The sequence below is a fragment of the Helianthus annuus genome, chromosome 17 (genome assembly GCF_002127325.2).
Source record: "Helianthus annuus cultivar XRQ/B chromosome 17, HanXRQr2.0-SUNRISE, whole genome shotgun sequence".
Classification (NCBI taxonomy): Eukaryota; Viridiplantae; Streptophyta; class Magnoliopsida; order Asterales; family Asteraceae; genus Helianthus; species Helianthus annuus.
Genome location: NC_035449.2, coordinates 148,792,090 through 148,799,875, shown reverse-complemented (window position 1 = coordinate 148,799,875; position 7,786 = coordinate 148,792,090).

Sequence of the window (7,786 nt, the reverse complement as noted above, 5' to 3'; positions counted from 1 at the left end):
AATAAAGTCACTATCAAGAATAGGTATCCGTTACCCAGGATCGACGATCTGTTCGATCAGTTGCAAGGAGCAAGCTATTTCTCAAAGATCGATTTGAGGTCAGGCTACCATCAGTTGAAGGTCAAGGATGAAGATGTACACAAGACAGCGTTTAGGACTCGTTATGGACATTACGAGTTCCTAGTGATGCCTTTTGGGCTCACTAACGCACCAGCCGCATTCATGGATCTCATGAATCGCGTCTGCAAGCCTTATCTAGATAAATTCGTCATCGTCTTTATTGACGACATCCTTATCTACTCGAAGAACCAAGCTGACCATGAGAAACACCTTCGTTGTATTCTCAAACTTCTACATCATGAGCAACTTTATGCCAAATTTTCGAAGTGTGAATTTTGGCTTCGAGAAGTCCAATTCCTTGGACATGTGGTAAGTGAGCGTGGTATCCAAGTAGATCCCGCTAAGGTAGAAGCAATTATGAACTGGCAGGAGCCAAAGACGCCTACCGAGATTCGCAGTTTCCTCGGACTAGCAGGATACTACAGGCGATTCATTGAAAATTTTTCAAGGATTGCTGCGCCCCTAACTTCGTTGACTCGTAAAAAGATTAAGTTTGATTGGGGCCCTAAGCAGCAAGAATCCTTCGACATTTTGAAGAAGAAGTTGAGCAATGCGCCAGTGTTAACATTGCCCGACGGCATAGAAGAATTCGTAGTGTATTGCGATGCATCACACACTGGTATGGGCTGTGTACCCATGCAAAGAGGCAAGGTCATTGCCTACGCTTCTCGACAATTAAAGGTGCACGAAAAGAACTACACCACCCACAATTTGGAATTGGGTGCAGTTGTATTTGCTCTAAAACTATGGAGGCACTACTTGTACGGAACCAAGTGTATAATTTATTCGGATCACAAGAGTCTTCAACATTTGTTCAATCAGAAGGAATTGAACATGCGACAAAGACGATGGATGGAAACTTTAAATGATTACGACTGTGAGATAAGATACCATCCAGGCAAGGCCAATGTAGTTGCCGACGCCTTGAGCAGAAAAGAAAGAGTAAAACCGATCAGGATCAATGCCAAGCGCATTGAAATAAAGAATAATTTGAACGAAAGGGTGTTAGCTGCACAGAAGGAAGCTGTGTTGGAAGCTAACTATCCTGAAGAGAAGTTAGGAGTAACTGAGGAGCAGTTATCCTACGACAAAGATGGAATGCTTAGACTGAATGGACGAATATGGGTTCCAGTTTATGGAGGACTTCGGGATGTTATCCTCCAGGAAGCCCACAGCTCCAAATATTCTGTTCATCCTGGAGCTGATAAGATGTACCAGGATCTAAAAGACAAACTACTGGTGGATTGGTTTGAAAAAGTCTGTAGCAGAGCATGTAGCTAAATGTTTGACTTGTGCGCAAGTTAAAGCTGAGCATCAGAAGCCGTCAGGTTTGCTTCAACAACCTGAAATTCCCACATGGAAATGGGAAATGGTGACAATGGATTTCATCACCAAGTTACCAAGGACGAGAAAAGGAAATGATACAATATGGGTCATAGTAGATAGACTGACGAAGTCAGCTCATTTCCTACCCATCAAGGAGACGTATAGCTCCGATATGTTAGCTCAATTATATGTTGATAAGATTGTAGCGTTGCATGGTATACCTGTATCTATTATCTCCGATAGAGATACTAGATATACGTCACATTTTTGGAAGAGTTTCCAACAATCATTGGGTACTCGTTTGAATTTTAGTACGGCTTATCATCCTCAGACTGATGGTCAGAGTGAGCGTACCATTCAAACTTTGGAAGACATGCTGTGTGCATGTGCAATCGATTTGGGTGGTAGTTGGGATAAGAACCTACCACTAATTGAATTCTCCTACAACAACAGCTACCACTCCAGCATAAAAGCTGCACCTTTTGAGGCCCTATACGGTAGAAAATGTAGATCGCCCATCTGTTGGGCGGAAGTTGGAGATGTCCAACTATCAGGACCAGATATCGTTTTTGAGACGACGGACAAGATCGTGCAGATTCGCGATCGTTTGAAAGCTGCCAGGGATAGGCAGAAAAGTTATGCGGACCCGAAGCGCAAAGATTTTCACTTCAATGTAGGTGATAAAGTGTTGCTTAAAGTATCGCCCTGGAAAGGGGTGATGCGATTTGGTAAGAAAGGCAAGCTAAGCCCGAGATACATAGGACCCTTCGAGATCATCGAACGTGTTGGGGCAGTTGCTTATAAGTTAAACTTGCCTGAAGAGCTTAGCGCTATTCATAATGTGTTCCACATCTGTAATCTAAAGAAGTGTTTCGCTGACGAATCACTGGTTATACCGCATACAGATATACACATAGACGAGAGCCTGAAGTTTGTGGAAAAACCCTTGTCGATTGAGGATCGACAGGTGAAGAAGCTTCGAAGGAAGCATGTACCTATTGTCAAGGTCAAATGGGATGCCCGTAGAGGTCCCGAATATACGTGGGAAGTGGAATCCACGATGAAAGAGAAATATCCTCATTTATTTCAGTAAATCTCGAGGTCGAGATTTCTTTTAAGGGGGTGAGGATGTAACACCTCGAAAATTTACGTCCAATAATGTATTGACACGTGTCATAGACTTTGCATATGCGAAAACAAACTTTAGAGGGACTAAAGTTGACAAACAGTGAAAACTATGGAACGTAAGGGTCCAAAGTGTCAACAATGGATAAATAGACTCTATGATAACCCTACATAATGTTCATAACCTTAAACGGATGGATCATGGATCATACGAAGCGGAAATTGCAAGAAAGTGAGGAATTACAAACTACAGGGGCCAAAAGTGTCAACATGTTGAATTTATACCTCTGAGTGATCTTTTGGCAGACCTGAAGCTTTGTAATGCTAAAATATACTCACTAGAATATGTGGTAAAAATTTCATGAAGTTTCGTTATCGTATGAGAAAGTTATGGCCAAAACCGTACTTGAGGGGTTAAAAGCGTCAATGTCGAATTTCATGACTTTTCGGGTGAGCGCAAAGTTAACCGAGGACATTACCATGTTGGTAAATGTCCCAAGGTTCCTAAAAACCAGATTTGAGGGTTTACGAGTCAAGATAAACGGCAAAAACCTCGTAACTAAAGAACAACGACCAAAACTGCAACAAATGAGCAAAGTTTGGAGCTGCAGACCCCAGGCGCCCGCCTGAGGTCTTACGCGGGCCGCGACCCAGCGCCCAGCTCCGGAGTTTCGCGAACAAGCAGCTATTTGACCCGTTTTATGAGTTGTGTACAGCTGGGAGCACCTCTAAAACTCACCAATCAGCCCTCATGCATGTTGGGACACCTGGTGCACTCTTACAACTCCTGAAAACACCATTTAATCAGATCATTTGTTCACTTTTTGAGGCACTTGTGTTAGTAACAAGAACACTCACAACTTCAAGAACTCACAAGGCAATTCCAGGAGCAATCTGATCGACAAGGCAGCCTCCTAGTGTTATCTAAGCTTCATTAGGACCTTTGTAAGCATTCATATCATTCTATATTTCGTTCTAGCTTTGATTATTAGCCAAAAGTCAATCCGTTGTTCATATAGTTTGACTTTTCGATTAAACGAATTTGGCTCTGTCATTTCTCAAATTGAAACCACTTATAAGTTGGTATTTATGTGGGAAACAAACCCTCAAAAGGGTATTCTCTGATTCCCACTCTAAGCATGCTATTTGTCGAGTCAAAGTTGTTCTTAAAAAGTCAACAGAAATCGTTTTTGCGAAATATAGCGTAAATGGTAATGTAGATGACGTGCAATCAGTTTGATCATCAAAAATAACTTGTAATGAATATAAGAATGTGTTTTATCATAATCAACTCGACAATCTTTAGTATAAACACGAATCGGAACCGAAAGTCTTGTAAAACGACTTTTTCGTTGACTCTCGATTCGGATCCGTGCATGCATGTTTGAGATCTGTATTAGAGTTTATTTTTGTCCATTTTTATTTATGTTTAACTCTCTGGAATTTTTACTACTTGAGTCTATGCTTAGCCGATTCATATGCATGTTTCCGATTATGCTTAAAAGTTGACTATTTTGCCCTTTTTGATATAAAACGTGATTTTTGGAAAAGTGAAAGAGTAGAAATCTTTATTACTGATTTATAAACTTGCACCGAAAATTTGAGATCAGTTGGTGGTCCAGATTTTGAATTATGGCCGATAGCGTAAAACTAGAGCTTTATGTTACATAAACGACGCATTTAGCGTATAATCTATTTAAGGCCACGTTTTGATATAAAACTTTTTACCCACTGATGTTATATAATATTTTGGTATTTTTGAAGATTTTTATTGAATTTTTGGCTGATCGTATCATAGGTCGCTAAGTTGATTCGGTTAATGCCGGTTTTGACCGTTTAAGCCATAAAATGAGTTTTATAAATCCTTTTGACCCCAAACCTTTTTCTACTGATTTTATTTGTTAAATAAATTATTTTGAGCATTCTGGAAATATAAAAATCTCAGCTTTCCTTTAAAAACCCGGAAACGGCTCCAAATCGCACTTCCAAGCGTTTTTAGCGCATAGTATGCGCCATACCCATATTAAACATATAAGGATCATACCTACTGATGTATTTAGCATATTTTTATAAAATAACAGTAAGTATAAGTTTTTGAACTCAGGTTTCCAGTTTTGACATATTTAGCCCTTGTGAAATTACTAAAATACCCCTACGGTTTATAGTTTAAATTTAAATGATAAGTTTTGTATATGGGTCATACCCTACTGTTATAATATGTCAAATTAAGTATATTTACTGTATAAATCATACCTGTAACTCAGATTTCCAATTTAACTCTTTTATAATCTTTTAAATGACCAAAATGCCCTTATGAGGCGTAAATAGAGTTTAAATTCATTCGGGGCATAATAGAACATAACTTGCTGATATTATAACTTATTTAAAGCATATTATCTCAGGGAACTTGCATATGACTCTTTTGGTTACCCGTAACGCCCTTTTAGCGTTCGGTTCGGTTTATGTAACTAGTTTGCATAAATTGACCGAAACGGGTCAAACGTTATCATTTTTGTCTCAAAATCCAGAATGTATTTAGTATACCCATATTATACAAGTATTCAAACTTGTCGGGTCTAAATCACATTCTATCCGGTCTTCGCTTAATCGTGCGCTTGAACCGTATCGTCCTTAAAACTAACCGGTCTAAGCTTAGGCTTAAATAAAGACCCGTTAGGAATCTAATAGGTTATTATAAACCTTTGTTCCAGAATAGGAGGCCCAGTAAAAGCTATCTTCACTTGCCAATTGTGATTCATACTTGCTAAGGTAAATACTTTTAACTTATTTTCCCTATACGGGCTTGGGTTACGGTATATAGAATACCGCTTGATCGAGCGTACAAAATCTTGCACCCTTGGGTGTTCAATTGAATAATTTTGATCGGCTCGTTTAAACAGTCTTGTTTTACTTTAAGCCTTTGGGGGGTTAATGACCATGTCCCGGATATCCTTGGCATCATCTTACGAGATGGCCACGACCTGAGCATGGGGTGTAGGCGTACACCCGTCATGTATAACTCTTTAATGTGGTGTGTCTATTAATCTTTAACCCGGACAAGATCCCGGGCTACTGAACGCACGAGTAACATGTAATTCGTTCACAAGATTATATTGAATAATTATCCCAAGTTATAAAAATATTTTATGCCATGTGCATTTAAATCAATTTTCAATCATTTTCAAAATGAGTCAGTTAAATTGTATTTACCAGTGTAAACTGACGTATTTTCCCAAAAGGTTAAGTGCAGGTACTACACGTACTAGGCTGGCTGTTTCCTAGAGCGTCCACAATAGTCTCGCAAGCTCGGACGACAATAAACTGTTGAACAATTATCTTATTTTATTTGATCCGCCTGTGGATCCGTTTCAACTACTCGTGATATTTAATATTACATTTTATTTAAAGTTGAAATGAATCTATTCTGCTTCCGCTGTGCATTATTATATTGTGTTGTTTGTCTATGATGATGCCAACTACGTCACCATACCCCACACCGGGCCCACCAGTGACACGTGGAAATCGGGGGTGTGACATCGTGCACTTTGGCTTTTCCTCTGTTCGTTGACTATTCGTTCCAGACCCAAATTTCTTAGAGTCAGTGTTTCCCTTGTGCTTCTTCTCCGACCCTCGTGAGTTATCCTCCTCACGCTTTCTCTTACCTTCTTCCGAATTCTTGAGTGATCTGATCCTGACCGCATCTAAAGTAAGAGACAAGGATAGATCAGCTGCTGATCTAAAAGTAGCAGGTCTTGAAGCCTTAACACTGGCTTTGATTTCTGGGGCTAAAGCCCCAATGAAGCGAGCAATCCTTTTGGGTTCTGGGGTTACCAGATACGGAACCAGTCTGGACATGGTATTGAAACTGGTGAGGTAAGCTTGACAATCTAAATTCCTCATTACCAGTGATAAGAAATCTGACTCAATCCTTTCCACCTTATGTTGTGGACAATAATTCTCCTTAATGAGGACTACAAACTGCTCCCATGACATATTATAGAGTGGGATCTTTCTAGCAGCTTGAATGAGAGACTTCCACCATGCCAGTGCCTCTCCCTTGAATGATTGGGATACATACTTCACTATATCCCTTTCAGCACAACCGCTGATATCAACAACAGTGTCCATTTCATCTAACCAAGTCATACAATCTACTGCCCCTTTCTCCCCCATGAAATCCCGGGGTTTGCAGGAAACAAAGTACTTATAAGTACATGACTTGGTACGCGCTCCATCATCGAACACTATCCTCTTGGATGGAACACTGTGTTGGTTTGAGGAATGTTCAACATCCTCTTTCTTGGGTTCATCTTTCTTAGAGGGTGGCTTGCTGTGAGCTTCTGAATGAGTTTTAGGAACAGAGTTAGAGTGGGGTACTGAAGAAGTTCTACTATGCGTCCCACTAACCTCCTTGAATTGCTCCTCTACAGCTTTAGATACTGCTGTATCAATCAGTGTACAGAGCTCTCATCTGGTTATATTAATCTTATCATCATCGTGGTTTTCCAGAGGATGACTGTTCACTTCCTCTGACCTAGCCATGTAGTTTTAATTGCTACATAAAATCAAATAAGGACGAGGTTTATACCAAAGCTTACACAGTTTTATCATTTTAATCGATTTATTAACCATCGTTTTAACACACATTTTAGTTAATTTGTTAAGTATATAATTGTTCAGGATCTTTATCATAACCCTAATTATAAGTTAATAATAGCACAAAGAGGCCTAGTCACGTAGACAAATTTAATTATTAAACCAGGATTTTACAGAATCGAGGTATTAAGGTTGAATCAAAGTTCATTACCTTTTCTTGACAGAGAGTTGTAGGCTACCACTCTCTTTAGTCCCAAAGGACGTTAATTATAGCATGTGGGCACTTCATCCTTAAGGGATGATTAAATAAATAAGGGAATTTAGAATATTCCAATTTAAGAATGATTTATGTGATTTTATCGAATCACATCTTTGTCACTAATGATAACATATCAGATGTTAATAAGGGTTTGAATCTTTCGAATAGGTTTTACCATCTTGGCCATGTCTACGACGACATTTAGGCTAGGTTTTACCTTTAAGATTCTTTTTTAATAATTAAACGCAGAGCAATCCTAAATTGAGATGTTAACAAGGATCTGAATCTAATTGAGGAACTACCATCTTGGCCCTGTCTTAAGGTGACACATGGCTAGGTCTTGTCCTTTTAGATGTTGTC